The 21,399-nt window shown below is 34.0% G+C and overlaps 2 pseudogenes across 1 annotated transcript; one reads left to right on the forward strand and one right to left on the reverse strand.

The window, feature by feature from the left end:
- The first annotated feature begins 5,565 nt into the window (after positions 1-5,565).
- Positions 5,566-6,429, forward strand: LOC146955790 (dehydration-responsive element-binding protein 1B pseudogene; annotated as a pseudogene). The gene has a single exon (XR_015011830.1). The product of XR_015011830.1 is annotated as a dehydration-responsive element-binding protein 1B pseudogene (transcript).
- Positions 6,430-7,204: 775 nt separating this feature from the next.
- On the reverse strand, positions 7,205-11,485 carry LOC146955791 (uncharacterized; annotated as a pseudogene).
- Positions 11,486-21,399: the final 9,914 nt, after the last annotated feature.

A 21,399-nucleotide genomic window follows, 5' to 3' on the forward strand; every position in this document is an offset into this window, starting at 1 on the left:
TGAATTTAAAAAAGCAAAAGGTGTTTATAAATGTGATCAGAGAGAGTAAATTTTTATGAAAATTTGTGTATTTAAAAGATCGGAAATTAAAATGTTATACTTTTTCAATGGATAATTTCTTAATTAAGAATCCTTAAAGAATATTTTTACGACACTCGTGCAAGACCCTTATTTGAAATCAACTTTACTATGTGGTTAGTGAAGTGTGTGTGATAATATACCCCGTAGGTCTCCACGTGTTGGATCCTATCCTTATTGTTTTTGTCTTTTTGCCCCACAATTTTGTTGTATTTCTTTGACGGGTATCTATTTTTGACTCCATAGAGATTTTTTTTTGTTACAAGGCTAAAGAAACAAACAAAAAAAGACAGCATAAAAAGGAAAAAGCTAGGGCCTAGAAAAGAAAATTCCCGACGCGTCGATCCTTAGCAAGGGAAGGAGGTCGACTGGAGGCGAGGACTGGGAGATGAACTTCGCATCAAAGGAAGCTCCTAGTTTTGCCAGGTAGTCGGCACACTGGTTTCCCTCTTTGAGAGTATGCTGGAGAGAGTAATTACAACTGACTAACATGTCCTTGATATCTTGAATTAACACAACATAGATATGAAACCGCAACGTGTTAACAAAGGTTAGATTGATGGAAAGGAGAGAGTCATAATAGTATATCAAATCATCAATGCCCATTTCAATAGCCTTAATCAACCCATGGTAAATTGTTGTGAGTTCCGCCAAGAGTATATCATTATAGTTGGGAATGAAACCTGAAAATTCTGATAGGTAAAATTCTACGCTATTGCGGAGTACACCTCCAAAGCTAGCACAGATTGGGGTTCCTAAGCAGCTACCATCAACGTTTAAAATTGAACCTGGGTAATTGCTGCAATTCCATTTAATTAAGTGATCAGGTGGGGCAGCGCTGCCATCTCTCTGAAAGTGATAGCTTATTGCATCCGTTGAACTGTGAATATTATTGCAAAGGCGAGTCATAGACCAAGTTTCGTTATTTAGGCACATTAAATTACGGTTCCTCCAAACCCACCAAAGACCAGCAAGAAAGAAAGTGGAACGGTTATCTGAGGTGCCATTTTTGATCTAGTCATAAGCATTTTGTTCAGTGAAGAAGTCAGTACATGTGAAACCAATTTTGTACCATATGTTGCTAGAAAACCGACAATCATGAACATAATTAAGGAAGGCTTCATCATGATCTCCGCAATGAGCACAAATGGCTGAGGGTGCCATATTCCTATAATGAAGCAAAGATAAAGTAGGGGAGGCATTGTGACAAGCTAACCAGATGAGACATTTGTATTTTTTCGGAACTTGCAATCTCCAAATCCAAGACCAAGAATGGTGAGAGTTAGAATCGGCTATTGTATCTTTTTGAGAAAGAAGCTAGCCATAACCGTTTTTAGTAGAGTAGCTGTCATTTTTATTGTGATCCCAGATTAATGTGTCTTCAATGGCGGCATTGAAACGGAAATGAGTAGTGTTGATATAATCTTCAATAGCTACTGGAAGAGTGGTGTATAGAGCCTGAGTGCGATAATCATTAACTAAGAAGACATCTTTGATACAAAGATGGAGGTCATGAATATCAATGATAGGAACATGATTACCAATAGGTCGTGGGAGCTCCAATTGCTGAACCAGAAGGAAGAGGATCCCAAACCAACACGCCAAGAGTATCCCGAATTGAGAATCTTCTTGGCGCATATAATAGATGACCAAGTAGGAGAGTTGTTGTTGAGGGCTTTAGCCAGAAGAATATTTTGGCCACCTGTGTAATTGCTAGAGAGAAGATTCACCCATAATTTATTTGAAGATTGAAACATGTCCCGGACAAGTTTACCAAGGAGACTAGTGTTGGCCTCTCTAGCTACTCGGATACCCAAACCACCAAGATCCTTAGGAATAGCAACCTTGTTCCAATTAACCAGATGTATCCCTTTATTATTTGTACGGCTCCACACAAAGTTTCGAGTGGTTTAGTCTATACAATCACAAATGTTTTGAGGCAGCCAGTTAATTTGCATATAATAAGAAGGATTGGATGATAAAACAGATGAAACTAGAGCCAATCTTCTTGTTTTATTAAGAAGTTTGTTCTTCCACGAAGTGAGCATGTTATGCATTTTTTCAATGATGAAATGGAAATCACTTCTCTTTGGCCGCCCTTTGAGGATGGGGAAGATGAGGTACTTATCAAGGGAAGTAGTGCTTCAGATGCCAGAAATAGAAGTAAAGTTGTTAATTTTAACTTGAGGAGTACCTGAAGAATAGAAAGCTCTTGACTTGGAAATATTGATTTTCAAACCTGATGTCGGGCTGAATCTCTCAAATAAATCAGTGAAGAGACGAATTTGAGAATTTCTAGCTTTGATGAAGAGGAGGACATCGTCCGCATAAAGAAGGTGAGATAGCTGAGGCCATGTGTTTGTGATTTGGATAGGCTCACATTCCCCTTGAAGAACAACAGTGTTGATAGCAACAGAGAGATTTTCCACACAAAGAATAAAGAGGTATGGAGATAGCGGATCACCTTGTCTGAGGCCATGGGATGGTTTGAAAGGAGGCATTTTGTTCCCGTTCCATAAAATAGAGAAAGTAGAAAAGGTAGCACAATGCATGATAAGCTTGATGGTGATGCCAGGGAACTTGTAATCCTGAAGGCAAGAATTAAGAAAATCGCAATTGACATTATCAAACGCTTTCTCTAGATCCAATTTAAAAGCCACATAACCTTTTTTCTTCTTGGATCTTCTCATGAAGTGAACAATTTCCTGCAAAACAATTGAATTATCTGATACTTGGTTTCAATCTGTCCACCAGCCTTGCATCTCATACAATCTTTGTTTTTTTTTAAAGATTTATTTATCATTTTATTAAAGATAAGAGTATCGATATAAGAGGGAATATCAAAATAAATGGTGGACTATATGATAATTTGGCTGCCATAACATGAGTATCAGCAACCACATTTGCTTGTCGCCTATTAATTTATATCTGAGAGTTTGTAAAACGATAAGCAAATAAATTATTTGAAGCTAAGAAGATATTGCTAAACTCCGTAGTAGCTACACGCTCATTGTAATGCATAAATAGGAAAACATCAAAATATCACGAGAGTACAAAGAGAACAAGAAGTACTTGAAGATAAAACAACATAAAAACAATAAACAGAAACTAGAAACAACAAGAAAAATACAACAAAAGAGGGAGCACTCCTAACCATAAGAAAAACCCTAAACCAACCAGGGTAAGAAAACTCAAAAAATGGCACATTATTATGAGAAACAAGCAGAAATCATTTTCTGGATGAGTGTTCAATCTTATCCACCAATTGATCAACATTTATAACTTTTTAGAAAAGATAGATTAGTTTCATGCTTTTTAAACAGATTGCACAATAGAATGTCAGACCAATAGCAGAAAACCTATTTCTTGCCCCCTCTAAGAGATCCAACAAACTAAATAAATCTATTCTCCACAAGTACTAAAAAATGGCACTCCACAATGAAGCACCAACCATTGTCGATGTTCTTAATTAATACTACTTACCATTTTGACCAACTTTCATTTATCAAATAGACAGTCTTCAAGCCATTCTTTATTTTTTTTTGACAAAAAATAAATGATATTCATTAATTCATTCAAGTTGTAGTGGACATCGATATATACAATGCAAATTTGCTAAAAAAAAATGATGAATCTGCGAACAAACTCACATCATCCATGTTAATAGCATAAAACAACAAAGTACATGAGACTACACATGTGACTTTATTCAAGCCATTTTTTAATGATAAACTTAAACACATAAGCGTAATATAAAAAGATTTATTTATTTTTCAATAAAACAAAATAATCTTATATAATACTATACCTAAAAAATCACATATAATACTAACGTCAAGACAAACATTATCATGTTTGTCTTTCTACTTAATAATGGAAGTTATAAACTTTTATCCTGTTATTTAATAAATAAGTTATTTGGTTGTTATCTTTTAAAAAAAAAAATTATTTGCTTGTTAAGTTACGGAAACAACTAAATAAAATGTTAACCGTGACGCAAATGTATGAATTAGGATGGGATGAAGGGGGGAGACATGAAAGTGGAGAAGGAGTTTACGGGGGTGGGAGGAGGAGTTGTTAGTAGAGTGTAGGTTGTTATTATTGACTGTAGATATATGCTAACTGTTGTTATTATCGACAGACCTTTCTCTGTTTTGGGTATAGGCTAAGTGTTGTTATTATTGTTAAAAACAACTGCTGTAATTTTTTGCTATCTCTTTCGGCACACCTTGTTTTAGGGGGATAGTCAGCTGGTCTAATATATTCCATTTTGATTTCTTAAAAAAAAAACTAAATAAGATTAAGTGAAAGTTGAAACTGAAATAAAAAATTCCCTAAAAAAAAAAACTGAAAGAAAAAGTATTAAACAATTTTTTTTAACCTTTAAAACCAATTTTTTGTATCCTTATATATTAAAGTATACTAGCACGGGTCACATCGAAGGTAATATTTGACAGTAATAGGTAACAAAATAGTTTAGATCAATGTCATGATTGTGATATAGTATTTAATAAAAATTAGGTTAAAACTATGTTAAGTATAGCGAGACGGGTTAACATTTATAAGTAAGAGATAGCAAGACAGGTTAACATTTATAAGTAAGACATTTCCAAAAAACTAGCATATAATTAGGAACATAATTTTATTTTACTTTAGATAAACATTAAATGCTAAAGTGTGGAGAGAAAAATTAGGTTAAGTATGGCGAGACGGGTTAACAATTTTTTTGGTGGTGGCCAAGGTTCGAACCCCGAACCTTGCATATTTTATTCACTGTCCCTACCAACTGACGAGGACAGACGGGTTAACATCTATAAGTAAGAAATATATCTGAAAATTTTGACTTTTTAATTAAATAAATAGCGATTAGTCCTCGTGAGCTTAGCTCAGTTGGAAAGGACAATGCATAATATATGCAAGGTCCGGGGTTCGAATCCCGGCCACCACCAAAAAAAATAAATAGGGATTAAATAAATGAAATAAATAAAAAATATGGATTTAATTGTAAATGAAATAAATAAAAAATATGGATTTAATTTAATTGTAAATGAAATAACTTGTGTTCACTTTGTTTTTCTAGCACGTGGCTTAGTTTCTTGATAAAGTTTTCAGGCCGATCACGTGCAGTATAAAATATTAATTAATCTCTAAATATTATGGTCCCAACATTTTAAAAACGCGATTAGTAAGAAAGATAATTTTAATTAGCACGATTCTCACACCATTCTGATGCTACAAAAACAAGTCACTGTCCCTCTTGTCACTTTCTTTGTCAAAACTTCCACACATTTCACACATGTCTCCTCACGTTCCCCACTATACATACATCCACACAAAACTTTTTCTTAGTTAGTGACAAAAGTGTGTCATTTAGTCACTAACTATTTTCTTACTTTCTCGTGTGTACGTTTACACATACACAATTGCATGTGTCACGTTGTTCCATTTAATAAGGTATCAATATATAAGGTGAGTTGATAGATAGATGAATGCATATACAATATCATTATACACACAAGATGAAGAAAAGAAGAGCTGGAAGGAAGAAGTTCCACGAGACTCGACATCCAATTTACAAAGGAGTGAGGGAAAGGAATGGAAAGTGGGTGTGTGAGCTACGACAACCTAACAACAAAACTCGTGTTTGGCTTGGAACATTTTCCCACCCCGACATGGCAGCTATAGCTTATGATGTTGCAGCTTTAGCTTTCAAAGGTGAAACTGCTTCCTTAAATTTCCCTCACGCGGCTACATCGTTGCCGCGTCTTGATTCACAAACATCGTCTATTAGGTCCATTCAGTTTGCTGCGACGAAAGCAGCTGAAAAACACTTGTCTTCTGGCCAAGACTCGGAATCATTCATTGCTGATATTGCAATGAATGGTTCTGAATCTTTGGATTATAACGTTAATGCTTGCGTGGAGAAGTTTTTGGAAGATTCTGAAGGGTTCTTTTGGGATGAGGAGGAGGTTTTCAACATGCCGGGTTTGATAAACAGCATGGCAGAAGGGTTGATTATTACACCACCGGCTTTGGAGAGAGGGTTCAATTGGGTAGGCAGGGAAACTACAATGGACTTGACTCTATGGGAACATTGATAACTTTTGGCACTTCAATTTGTAAACCCTAAACACGCCTTCTATACAAATTTGAGTTAAAAATTAGAGCTAGGCATCACTTTCTTGTCGCATAATGAGTTACAAACTCATTATATTCGGTGGGAAGAGATTCTCTCTTATCACTTTACCTCCATTGAAGATTCAAACCATTAAATGCACTCTCTCTCTCTCTCTCTCTCTCTCTCTCTCTCTCTCTCGCTTTTAATATTAAATACTTTTTTATTTTTTGTTTTGAATTGTTGACATTTCACTAGTTCTTTCCATTCACCGGAGATGATCCATTCCCCTATTCGGTTTGGTGACCTAGGGGGATTCTCTTAAAATTCCCGTACAACTTTAAATATTGTTTAGATTTCGTTACTCTTTATTATTTGGAAGGATCACAATGAAAGAATTTTTAACAACAAGACATCTAAATATAATTTTCAGTCTCCATATCTTTACTTTATTCAATTCAATACAATTGCTCAAAACAAATTTTTTTTCTTTTTTGGTGGTGGTCGGGATTCGAACCCCGGAGGACCTTGCATATATTATGCATTGTCCTTACCAACTGAAGAAAGCTCACAGAGACAAACAAAAACTTTTTTTCAAATCAATTAAATTAATATAAATAAAGAATAATATTTTCCAAATTATTATTTGATTAAATAAAAACCTTAGCTTTCTTGGATTTTTTTTTTTGCTTTCGCACCGGTTTCCGAACCACCAATGGTGGACGACTAATCCGGCTCATGCATAGAGGCATGCGCACTGGCCTGCATAGAGGCATGCGCACTGGCCAAGTGTTAAATAAAAACCTTAGCTTTCTTGGATTTTTTTTTTTTGCTTTCGCACCGGTTTCCGAACCACCAATGGTGGACGACTAATCCGGCTCATGCATAGAGGCATGCGCACTGACCTGCATAGAGGCATGCGCACTGGCCAAGTGTTAAATAAAAACCTTAGCTTTCTTGGATTTTTTTTGTTGCTTTCGCACCGGTTTCCGAACCACCAATGGTGGACGACTAATCCGGCTCATGCATAGAGGCATGCGCACTGGCCTGCATAGAGGCATGCGCACTGGCCAAGTGTTGTTCCCCCCTGGGAATCGAACTCGGTATTCCCCAAGTACGTCCTTGGAAGGAGCTCCTTGCCACTGGAGCCCAAGCAACTTGGTTTGCTTTCTTGGATTTATGTTGTTTAATATCTTTGGTCAACATTTTCTTCAATCAAGCATTTATTATACTTTAAAATGTATTTTACTATCTAAAGTTTTATATTAATATTTAATACTCTCTTTGAATTTATTTTTATACTCTATAAAATAGTACATTTAATAAAATATATCAAATATATTAATAAATTTAATCTTTTTTTAATCACCAAATCATCCTATAAATATATGTTTCTCTTGTAACAATTATTGAAACCTTCATAAAACATAATTTTTTTACTCCAAAAAAAAAAAAGATTAATCGAATGTGTAATGTCTCTATTGATCCAAAAATTGCTTCTCATATGTGTATTGACGTTGCTATCAATGCACAATGTTCTTGGAGTGCGCCGTCGCCATGTGAACATTGTTAACTCTTTGGAAGATAATTTGGACTTAACCGTTCATTGCAAGTCTGCAGATGATGATCTTGGATCTCATCTTCTTCATCATGGTGATAGTTATGGCTTTAAATTTCTAAATGATTTTTTTGGCGATACACTATTCTTTTGTTCCTTTCAATGGAAGGGTGAGTTTAAATGGTATGATATATACATAGCAAGTAGAGATAGTAACAAATGTTTCATTTGCAATTGGTATATACAAAAATCGGGACCATGTCGGGTTCTATATCCTGAGGGTTCAGGTTCTGAGTGTTTTCCTTGGAATATTAATCATTGATGTAATACATTTTGACCTTAATAAATATTGTATTTCCAGGGGTTGAGAACCCAATGTTTTATAAATCTTTTTACATCTTAATGGAATTGTGGAATACACACATATATATATGAGATGTATTAAATTAGATGAGTGTCATATTGTAAGAGGTGAAAGGATTAAATAATCACCATCAGATTAAATGTATGCCATCCCTCTTCGTCTTCTTTGGCGAACTTCATCACGACCTATTTTTTGTACCACTCATACAGTTAAATCCTCAATTTTTTCACAAGTTTTTAAATCAGATTAATAATTGTCAAAACACTATACAATTAATAAATTAACAAAATCTATAGTTCCTAAAATAAAGAAAACATAGATTTTGGGCTTTGTTTCAAGAACATTAAACTAATTACGAGAAACATAACACCAAAAAAAATTAGGGATAACAAGGTAGAAACATGAGTTTTCGAAACGTTAAAAGTGCAGATGAAGAACGAGTGGAGTTGATGTGCGAAAGAGTAGATGGAGTTTTAGGTCTGAGTGATGAAGTTCGAGAGAGAAGACAAAGAATCACAATAGCATACATATTAGCATTACATGTTTTTGACCTTGATTGGCCACTATGTAATGTTTTCCTCCTTTTATATATAAACAAGTAGTATATGAGTTTTTCGCTAAAAAAACATGGATCTAACTTTTGTTTAGTAATTTTTTGGTTATTTTGTCGTTTGAGTGCAACGACATAATTTTGTTTATTGTGGGTTTGTTTGATTCAGATCGACATATAGCTTTGATCGATTGCCGATTTAATTAATAAATTGAGCGTCAACATGTTATAGATTCGTAGGCACATGTATTTTGGTCACATTAATTTTGTCATATATGTGGCAATTTTTGAAATTTATGTTATTAACTTAGGCGATGTAAGTTTTCTCTTTGATGTGAGCCATTAATAACTTCCCAGCGTATGAGATGTTGTATGGATGGGGGACACATGGTACATTTGCATATGTCCAAATTGCAAGGAAGATACTAATGCTTTGTTTGCGAGTTTGGAGGGGAGGGGAATGAAAGGCTTTGAGGGGTGGAAAATATGAGGGAAAATGGAGAAATCTTTCAAAAAATTTAAAAGAGTGGTTTTTTAGAGAATGATAAATCAATGCATATGATTACTATATTTTTAATTTTAAAATTAACATAACAACATAGATTAAATTTGAAAAATTCATATAAACCCTCCCAAACCCCCCAAAACCCTCCTCCAATACAATTTTTTAGTTCCCCCAAATGAGGAGGGTTTAGTATTATGAAGAAAAGTTAACCCCCCAAAGCCCTCCCCTCTCATTTTCCTTTATTTCTTCCACTTGCTCATTCCTTTTTTCCAAGCCTTCCCCTCCCTTCCCCTCCAAACTCGCAAACAAAGCCTAAGGCGTTCACATTACAACATGGAGGGAAGGCAACATGGTTTGGCTGTCATCGTCGATGGCTTCATGATGATCATTCATTTAGAAGGAATAAATAAAAATGCATTTATGAACAGTGAAACTAGAAGTCGAGGACCACCTCCAAATCTGACATCAGAATTGTTACCAATAGAGAAATATGATTAGGGTTTTCATTTGAATAACAATTGTTCAATAAAGAAAGAGTTACAACATAGTATAAATATTAGATACTAGAAAAGATTAAACTAACCTCAGCCTAGATACAACAAAGGCCCATTACCTATTGTCTAACATCTCCCCTCGAACTCACAATTCATTAACATGGAGCATTGAGAGTTTTTGTAACAATAAATGAGAACTTATTCAATAATACATAATATAAAATCCTAACATGGTAACCAACATAAAGAGAAGCACCACCTAAATAGATGAACCAACAAAGAAAAGAGCCAAATCAAACCAGGCTAATTCAAACCAAACAATTTCAATCAAAACCAAACATAAGAACTAGTAGGGTGAAGAAACCAACACAAAGAGAAACAGCCAATTAGAAGAAACCAATAGAGAGTGAGAGAAGGAGAAAGAGAAAGAGAGAGAGAGAGAGAGAGAGAGAGAGAGAGAGAGAGAGAGAATCAGACGGAAGAAACCAAATAGGGAGAAGAAGCAATCAAACAGAAGATCCAATAGAGAGAGACAATAAAAAAGATGAACCAAATATAGAGAGGACCAGTCAAACAGAAGAAGCCAATGAAGAAGAAGCCAATGAAGGAGAATGTCAATCAAACAAAGAAGAATCAAAAGGGAGAAGAATCAATAGAGATAAGAAACCAAACAGAAGAATCAAAAGACATAGGAGCAACCAAATAGAAGAATAAAAAGAGAAAGAAGCAACCAAACAGAAGAATCGAAAGAGAGTGGAGCAACCAAACAGAAGAATTAAAAGGGAGAGAGACAATCAAAGGAGAGGAGCAATCAAACAGAGGAATCAAAATAGAGAGGAGCAACCAAACAGAAGAATCAAAAGGGAGAAAGACAATCAATCAGAAGAATCAAAGGGAGAGAGACAATCAATCATTATAATCAATAAGAAGAAACAATCAATCAGAAGAAGAAAAAACCAAAGAGAGGAATCAAACACACCAACAGAGAGATGGTCAACCAAAAGAAGTGACAATCGAAGAGAATGATCAATAAACCTCTTCCAAAACATAAAGTTCCCATGTCTACGACATGTCCTAATCAGCCTCCTAAATTATGGATCCAAAGAAGGAAAACATAGCGTGTGGCTGAGTAGAGAGATTTTTTTGAAATTGCGCAAGAAAATCAGATGCTTGTGAAATAGTCTCAGCTGAGTATATATTACCGATGCTAGAACTAACCATAGTAGGAGCCATAGGAGAAACAACATTGGATCATGGAGCTCTAAAATAGCTCCGTGAAGTCCCTCAATATCATCACAAAGACCCATCAGAAGTTGTACCAAACGTTGTTCTTCTTTTTGGTTAGTGTATGCTTTGACACCTTTCAATTCAGATGATTCCATAAGAGCCAATTGATCCCACAAATTAGTTATGGCCAAATAGAATTCATGAATTGTCATATTTATCTATTTAAGATCCCTAATATAACTGTTTAACTTGTACCGTTTTTCAAAATTGGACTTCTCATACAAACGTTTCAAATGATCGCAAACCTCTTGACCAGTATCAAATTTTGCCAGTTTCATATTTACTGACTGAGAGACTGAATTATTGATCCAAGTAATAATTTTTGAGTTACTTTTATTCCATGTTTTCAAAACTTCTGCATACTTATAAACATCTTTTTTTATCTGTGGGCTTAACATAAGTTCCATCAACATACAACTCCACATATCTTTTCCTATCAGAAACTTTTTCATTACATAGCTTCAATAAGAATAATTTTCTTCATTGACGTTGGACACTAATAGATTAGAGAGAATCATCTTTATCACCAGCCATTGCAAACACATTTTGATAGAAACAAAATACTACCATAAAAGCACACTATACAAAGGCACTTTGTTAATATGGACAAAACAATTCCAATACGACAACCTTAATGAAAATCCAAAAAGATATTTTCTTCTCACCAATGCAATCCAAAGACAAAACAATAGAAGCAAACCTTAAAGATACTAGAATAGAAGCAAACAATATACTTTTCTTCTCACCTTAAAGACAAACCAATAGTGTACCTTCACAATTCAATATTTAATCCATAGAAACAAACCTTAATATCCAAGCAACATCTTTTGTGTTTCCCTATTTTTTCTTTAACAACGGAAGCTCAACAACATCATCAGGGAGAATCAACCATGCTCCTGATACCATGCTAGCAATAGAGAAATATGGCTAGGGTTTTCAATAGAATAACAATTGTTCAATAAAGAAAGAGTTACAATAGAGTGCAGAGGACCCAATTGTTCAATATGGCTAGGGTTTAATTGTTTCAATAGAATATCAATTGTTTCAATAAAATTAAACTACGGTTAACCCAATTACTACCAAAGGCCCATTGCATATTGTCTAACAAGAACAAGTTTGAAACAAAGTGAATTCTTGTTTCAGTCATGCTTTTATGTTGTAATACATTGTCCACTTTTACAAATTTGAGAATGGAAATTAATTATTTACTCACAAGTTGTTTGTTTTGTTTTTGGTCAAAGCATTGTTTCTTTGATCGATAACTTTTTAATTAGGCTTAAATATGTAAATCATCCTTGTATGTTCGCGTGTTTTTGTTTTTCGTCCCTGTATCCTTTTTTGCTCTAAAACAACCCCTGTAAGTTAAAAACGTTTTGGTGTTCGTCCCTCCCGTCAACTTCCGTTACAAAAACGCCTATGTGGCCGCTGACGTGGCGAAGGATGACATGGCAAAAAACGCTTATGTGTCATGACTGATGATCCCATGACTATATTACATGGACCAAAACCAAAATCGAAAAGGTACAGAGGACGAAATTAAAAACACCTAAATAACAAAATTTGAAATTTAAAAATCATTATTTTCATCTTCTTCCTCTCTCTGTCTTCTTCCTCTCTCTTCCATCTTCTTCATCTCTCTGTATGTCTGCTTCAAAACTGATTTTTACCACTTGTAGTTAGTTGAAGAGAGACAAAATGAGACTAAAATCACTGTATTGTTTGTTTGTTATGCAATTTGATCTACTTCAGGGAAAAACATAATTATTTATCGAGGTGAATGGATTCTTGATTAAAGCTGAATACTTGATTGTGGAAGGGGCATAATTGATTCTTCTTTCATAACCCAGTTAAACAACTCAAACTCATTTCAAAATCTCTAAAGAAAGATGATTATATCAAAATTTCTAATTGAACAACTTTCTTAAACAAATTGTTATTGAAGAGACATTTTGTTTTACAAATTCTGTCATCGCTACAAGCTACTCCCTCCGTCCCTTAATGTAACCACCTATTTGATTTTATTTTTGTCCCTAAATGTAACCCCCTTTTCAAATTACTAGATGCATTTATTACTTTTTTTCCTAAACATACCCCTAATTTGTCTTGAAATATGAATAGTCAAATTTATTACACATACAAACAAAGGACAATTTGGTAATATTAATACACAAAACAAACACATTAATTACACTGACAACTTTTCTTAAGAAATGTGAAAAATACAAAGGGGGGTTACATTAAGGGACGGAGGGAGTATGTTTCATTCTTCATATACAAAATCTAATGATAAAAACAATAAATTATTCTACATGGTAACCGGGCAAATAAAAATCATATTTCACGCTTAGGTGTATGTCATGAGTTTTCAGAGTATTCTTTAATTTTATCTGTGTCAATATACATACCGATGGAGTCCGGCTTCACATTGATACAGAGGATCAAATGAAAGATCGATGAAGAATTAATTAATTGCAGACGGTAATTGAAAGCTAAATAATTACATGTATGCATGGTTTTAAGTTAGTAATACCTCAAAATTATGGTTTTAGCTGAAACAAAAAATCCATAGCTTTTACAAAAAATGGTATTTCCTTGAAAGAAAAATCAAAGAAGCTATATATGACTCGAAGCAAAATTATGTTGAAAAAGTGCAAGCCAACAGTTGGCAGATCGAAGCCTCCGTATGGAACTATTACTTAGACTGAAGAATAGCTTGAAATTGAAGTTAAATATAACTGTATTAACTTGAATGAGCGAAAACTTTACTTAATTGATACTGATAGCATGACTGGCCATTATATAGTCTACAACAGTGGCCCAGGAATTTCATAGAGCCTAGGCGAAAAATATATGCAAAAAAATTTAAAAGAGAGGTTCGTCTTTTTTTGAACAAAATTACAATTTGAATTAAGAGAGTTGGAATATTACCTGCCAAACTAGATAAAATTAGGAGGTAAATGGTCTTTCCGATATTTTTTTGCGGTGAATGTTCGAGTAACTTGACTCAATCCTTGTTCTATCTACCAAAAACTTTCTCATCTCTGAAATTTAATGATTCAAAGTGAATATTCATTTCACATAACAAGTTTAAAAAATAACCGTTAGCAGTTCCTTAACAATTATCATTAGAATGCCGAGCTATTTTCAATTAGATTTGTAGGTAAATTGCTTTAAAAATACGCAGAATTAGAATCAATATCAATAACAGTTCCTTAACAATTATCTTTTGAAATCATTAGAATCAATATCAATAACAGTTCCTTAACAATTATCTTTTGAAATCAATATCAATAAGGATAATTTGAAATCAATCAATATCACTAGCTTTTCCTTACCAACTATTAATCAAATTTTCAATTCACATAACAACTACTAATCTCAATTCACATAACAACTACTACTAATCTTTTACTGTAGTAGTCATTCTAAGTTCATTCAAACTTAAATTGCAAATAATCATTCCCAATTTCCCATTCGAACTTCATAGCTTTTCTCATTCAAACTTCACATATTTTTCAATTCACCTAACAACTTCTACTAATTTTTCAATTCACATAACAACTACTAAATTTGTCCTTCAAATGATCAATTTTTCAATTGCACAACCAATTTTACAATATTTCTAAAACCCTATAACAAGGAAAGAAAGGAAGGAGAAGAAGAGATTACCTTTAGAGAATTAGAGTGAATGAGAAGAAGAGATTAGCAACCGAGAGAGAGATGAGAGAAGAGATTAGCCGAGAGAGAGAGAGATGACCCAGGGGCGGTTTCACGCGTGCCAGAGAAGCTGAGAGATTAGCCGAGTGAGTACTACCGAGAGAGAGAGCCAAGGAAGAGTTTGTGTTGTGTTGTCACGCGTGGTGTGATGTATTTGCCCAATTTGCCCAATTTTTTTTTTTTTTGAAGTGTGTAAATGGCCTATAGGTTGGGCCTAATGTGAGGAAATTACGGATCGGGCCCGGGCGACCGCCCGGGGTCGCCGGGCGCTAAATCCGCCCCTGGTCTACAAGATGATTACATACGGATAAGAAAATAGAGTAAAGATATGATAAAGTTGTGATTTAGGATCTTGACTTACAGAAAATCTGATTCCAAACTAACTTATTGATAACAGATATTATCCTGACAATCCCTCCTGTAAACTGATTGCACACAATCAGTTTATACTAGGTAATTCAGATACAAATTTGGTTGTTCAACGCATACATTTTCACACTAAGTTTACCATGTAGAGAGGAATATCGTTATCTTGCTTATATAGATTCCATTTTTTATGTGCAACAAGCGCTGTAATCTGTTAGACTTCTTATGATGGCAGTTATTAGGAATAAATAGAGAAAGGAAAGGATAAAGTGGTTATAGGACAGTTATTGAATGGTTAAAGGATGGAGTCCTTCGATGAGAGAGATCTAGACTCTTGAGTTTCTTGGATAGGAATTCTCATATAACAATAGACTATCTCATTCTCCTTAGTTTATGTCTGAACTTTGCATTCTCTACAGTATGTGTAATTCATTTTCCATTGTAAACATCTTCTACCATCAATAAAAGTTTGTTTCTACAATTAAATTGTATTTTGTTACCAGTTCTAACATAATCAACTTCACAGTATCTATTCTGGCTACAACGGTAAGAACTTCATTGTCATCGACCTTGCTAAGTATAATTCAGTTTTGTTTTAAAAAGCCATTACTCATGCTTCATAGTTTTAAACATTGACTAAATTATGCTGTTAGCTTAGTTTCAAGGACACCATTAGTCATAAACATTAAGTACTTATGTTGAAGTCATAAACATTATGGCTACTTTATTTAAAGTTCATATGAAGTAGCCATCTTGTGAAGCAGACATACAGGGAGATGAAGAAGATGGCAGTGAGAGGAAGAAGACACATAGAGAGAAAGAGGAAGAAGATGAAAATAATGGTTTTTAAATTTCAAATTTTGTTATTTAGGTGTTTTTAATTTTTTCCCTCTGTAAATTTTCGTTTTTGGTTTTGGTCCCTGTAATATAATTAGGGATCATCTGTCACGACACATAAGCGTTTTTTGCCACGTCATCCTTTGCCATGTCAGCGGCCGTTAGACACATAGGCGTTTTTGTAATGGAAGTTGACGGGAGGGATGAAAACCAAAACGTTTATACCTTACCAGGATTGTTTTAGAACAAAAAAAAGATACAGGGACGAAAACCAAAAACACGCGAACTTACAGGGACGATTTACATATTTAAGCCTTTTAATTAAAATAAGCTGATGATTAACACATATAATAACATATGGACAGCTATGGCAGTATTGGTTTCCACCAGAAAGCCATATATAAGCATAACTCATTTGGCTCTAGTTAGTTATTATTATCTAAGAGATTTGAATTACACTATCTTAATTGTAGTTTGGCTCTGTTTGGATAATTATGATAAATGCGTATAAATATAGTTGTCTTTTTTTTTTTTGAAGGAGAGTGTGTTTGTGTTGTGATTACCAAAATATTTTGGCCCAACCACAGCATAAATCTTTCTATTATGTTAATATTATGATTTTTTTTAATCAATTTTCTGGGCTTAATAGTTAATGTTTATTAATGTTAATATGCTTTGGGTATGGACTTATATCTGTTGTCCTACACGGTACTTCACCTATAAAATAAGTATCAGTAGGAATTGTAATGTTATTAGTAACCTAGAAAATAAGTATCAATAATTCTTGGTTTATAGAAGTATCTCAGCTATATTTAATTTGTCAAAATTCCTAGTTTCAGTCACAGTTATGAACCTCTCTATACGTACCAAAAAATCTATTTGATGAATCTAGAGATTGATACGAACATGATTCGAATAAATTTATTCTAGCATGCTTTGCTTAGTGAGTTGTTTATTTAATAGAAAGCACATAACTGCTGCTACTAAATTGTCCTACAATAGGAGTCTTTCAGAGTACTTTAAAGACAAAAACATTCTAGAATGGCCACTTGATCAGATGTGAACGGTAGGCTAACAACTAACAATAAACACAACCACCAAAGTCATGAAGTTAAGATTAAGATACCCTCGTCATTTGCTTCTATCTCCATGTTCCATTGATGTGATGTTGAATATGAATTTCCATTTTGATTAGTGAAGGGAACTTTAGGTTGAATTTTCGTGTTAATTCGTTAACTAAACTTTCAGGCATTGCAGAGGAGAATGGAGAGGGATTAAGTTACACGCATGTCGCCAAACTGAATCGCTTCCCATTAAGTGCGTTAATGACATTTATTCTCCTTTTGATCAATTTTTGAATGATTTTGATGCTTTAGAGTCATCCATGTTTCTGAAAATGATGCTCAACAGAATACGTGTTTTTAATTCAACTAAACAGAATACATGCTTTTTGTGTTTGCTATATATAGATGGACGAAGAAGAGCCACCACAACCACTACCGCCACCCCTGCCACCACAGCCACCGAGGCCACATGGAAGAGGACCTAAAATCACAATCCATCATTCATCCTTTGCTTCGATGTCACAAACTTAGCAACCTGATGGACAATCGCATGTAGATCCGAATGTTGATCCTAATCTTTCGGACTTTGATTATGAGGACATTGCATGATCCTAATGTGCAGATTTTGGTTTATAATGTTGGTCCTAATGTGTTGGTAATGTTGATCCGTAAGGATTTGGTTGTTCCTAATGTGTTCTAATCTTGATCGACAATTATCTTTATTTTTTTTCGTGTAGTTTTTTGCCTAACAGGTTGGTTACTGAGCCAGTCACAACAGTGATTCAAGCAAGATATCATAAACCATGGCTAACATGGGATGCAATAAAGTCCGAAGACAAGAACATGGTTAATCAAGTCAAGCCAAAGGATGAATTTTGGAATTTGTTCAAAGTAAGTTAAAAATTAATATATAAGTAAATATATTTTATAATTAATATATTTACTAATATTTTTATACATTATTAATTTTGTAGAGAAATGTACTTGGAAGAAAGAGGGGGATATGGTAACTAGTAAAACTTTTGAGAGTAAATAGTCAATTACCCCCCTGAAATTGTAAGTTTCGTCAATTACCCTCCTGAAATTAACAAAACTTCAATTACCCCCCTGAAATTGCACAATGTTAATCAATTTACCCCCTCCGTCAAATTTTTCTGTTAGTCAACATGACGTTTTGCAAATACCCCCTGAAGTTTTGCACTTATATGCAAAATGCCCCCTGAACTTGAAATTTTTTATATTTTTTTCCTTATCCTTGAAAGTGACTGCATTATCACTGAATTGTGGAACATATTAGCTAAGTTTTGACGGTATACAACCATATGTTCCTTTAAACGATCAAACATTAACCATGTTACTTCTCTCACCACCAACAAACTTCTCTCACTTTCAAGAAAAAATACATAAACATGTTACTTCTATCACTTTATAAAGGATCTTGAAGGAATCATAGTTTTCTTCCCACCGTTAGGATTCAAAGGAATGGTAATAATATTATATTATGTATATTTCATTATGTTTTTTTAAGAGAATAAAAAAACATGATAGCCACCATCCTTTTGATCTCTAATGGGGTGAAGGACAGCTTGAAAAAGAAAAAACAACATTTGATGTTGGAACAAAGAAATACTTTTATGTTTGTTTTGTAAATATTCTTGAGTTTTGAACATTATTGTAGGGTTTACCAAATACTGCCAATTTATTCTACCATATTGCCACTATATGGTTGTATATCGTCAAAACTTAGCTAATATACTCTACAATTCAGTGATAATGCAATCACTTTTAAGGATAAGAAAAAAAATATAAATTTTCAAGTTTAGGGGACATTTTGCACATAAGTGCAAAACTTCAGGGGGGGTATTTGCAAAACATCATGTTGACTAACAGAAAAATTTGACGGAGGGGGTAAATTGATTAACGTCGTGCAATTTCAGGGGGGTAATTGAAGTTTTGTTAATTTCAGGGGGGTAATTGACGAAACTTACAATTTCGGGGGGGTAATTGACTATTTACTCAAACTTTTGACGGTGCATGTTCCAAGCACGATTTTTTTTTCTGCCTTATTTTGAAATTGAAATTCTAAATCTACCTTACTTGAAAGGAAGAAAAAAAAAAATTCAAATCTACCCTACTTTTTGTCAACTCACCCCCATGTCTCAAGTCCAACTTGAGACATAAACCCTTTGTCTCAAGTGGGTGGGCTTTAGTGACTTTGTGTTGGGTGACTTTGGTGACTTTAGTGTATTTTAGAGGAAAGAGAGTGATGATTGAATGATTAAAATAAATTATTTTGATGAGAGAGAATTATTGGTTAGGAGAGAGATAGAGACAAAGACACCGAAGCTAAAGGCACCCAAGTCTCACCCGTCTCAAATCCCTCTTGTGAAATACCAAAAAGTTAAAATTGTTTTTGTAATATTATATGTCTCAAGTCCCACTTGAGATGTAGTTATGTTTTTTTAAAAAAAATTAATTGGTCTCAACTTGGACTTGAGACATGCACTTTTTTTTTTTCATTTTTCATATTTTATTTTAATAAATCTTGTTAAAATATTATATTTGATACACTATAAATACATACCTTAATTTCTCAATCTCTCACACTATTTCATCTTTCCTTCTTACATTTTCTCTTTAAAATTAGTTAAAATAATATATTTTCAATACATACCCTTATTTCTCAATTTCTCACACCATTTCATATTTCCATCTTACATTTTTCATACCTACAAGGGAAGACGATGTGTCGTTGATGCTTGGTCAAAGTAGTTAAGTGCACAACGACGAAACTGAAGACCAACCAATTCATCGTCAAAGATCGCAACTTCAAATTTATCCTCCAACGTGGCAAAATCCACAAAGAAATGTATTCCCTCCATGGTTTGGAACAGAACAAAGAAGACATATTTAAATGTATTGTACCTTTAAATGTGTCGTCTTAAATAATAACTATTTATTTCAATTATTTTTTTAATTTTAAAACTAATTCTATTTAAAAAATATTAAATCAAAAAAATATGAAACAAAAAAAAAAGTGCATGTCTCATGTCCAAGTTGAGACCTATTAATTTTTTTAATTTTTCTTTTTTTAAAAAAAAACTACATCTCAAGTGGGACTTGAGACATATAAAGGGCAATCCGGTGCACTAAAGCTCCCGCATACGCAAGGTCCGGGAAGGGGTCCCACCATTTGGCGTATTGTACACAACCTTACCCTGTTTTTACACAGGAGGTTGTTTCCAGGACTTGAACCTATGGGACTTGAGACATATAATAAGGACAAATAATTTTAACTTTTTGGTATGTCACAAGAGGGATTTGAGACATAGGGTGTATGTCTCAAGTTGGACTTGAGACATAGGGGTGAGTTGACAAAAAGACGTAGATTTGGATTATTTTTTTTCCAAGTAGGGTAGATTTAGAATTTCAATTTCAAAATAGGGCAGGAAAACAACAATTTCCCCTCAAGCATGCTTTCTGAGGCACACAAGAAACGTGGACCGAACGAGGAAAATTATCCAAATTGGATTGGCGAAGGCACATGACCTGAGTTGTGTAAGAAGTGGGATTTATCGGAATACCAAAATAGGTGTAAAAAGGCTAAAAAAAACAGAGGCTTAGAGAAGGCTACCAAGTACCAACACACACTCAGGGTGGTCTGTAAATGCTGATACATGTAGCTTCATATACGAAGCAAAATATGCGACTTCTATCAATATTGGAGACATTTGATTATTTTTATTTTCGAAATCGAGAGCCTCTTAATTCAAGATAAAAAAAACATAAATGTACGTAAAATATTTATATTTCTATTAAATAAGTCTCAATAACTCTACTTGGGTTGTTGGTGTTTTCACCCTTGCGTTTTTATGGCTTCTGTTTTAGAGCAGTTCAGATGTTTGGTTTGTTTTAGACAGGATAACTTATATTTAATTTTGAATACATGTGCATTCCACCATGAAAGCATTTGTTGAAGCTTTTCAAAGGCATTAGGATAGCCTTCTCCCTTCTAAGTTGATCAAATTTTATATGACAAATATATATAGATTGATGGTGGGAAGAACAAGGATCATATTGTTGGTGTTCGTAGTAACTCTTCACTATATTAGATGGGTCCATCTATCTCGTTTATAGATATTAGCCACGACTCTTAAGGTAGCATGGGTCGGTCATGTCGTAGACAAGACGATCCCATTTATACTGAGGTTGAGCAATTGAGGGCACAACAAGAAGAACTTCTAAGATCACAACAAGAAATGGAGAAATCAATAGAGTTCTGAGTAGTTGAGTTGGTGTAAAGAACTATGCAAGTGCAACAACGGCGGCCTCGTGGGGTTACGTCACAACATGGTCCAAGTGATCACGAGATAACACCATAATATGATGATTTGGGGGTATGATATTATAACTGATTAATTTTTTTTGTTTAGTTTTATTACTTTTGTTTGTTACATTTTATTA

The sequence above is a fragment of the Medicago sativa genome, chromosome 1 (genome assembly GCF_051527215.1).
Source record: "Medicago sativa cultivar Bolivia chromosome 1, Bolivia_mono, whole genome shotgun sequence".
NCBI lineage: Eukaryota > Viridiplantae > Streptophyta > Magnoliopsida > Fabales > Fabaceae > Medicago > Medicago sativa.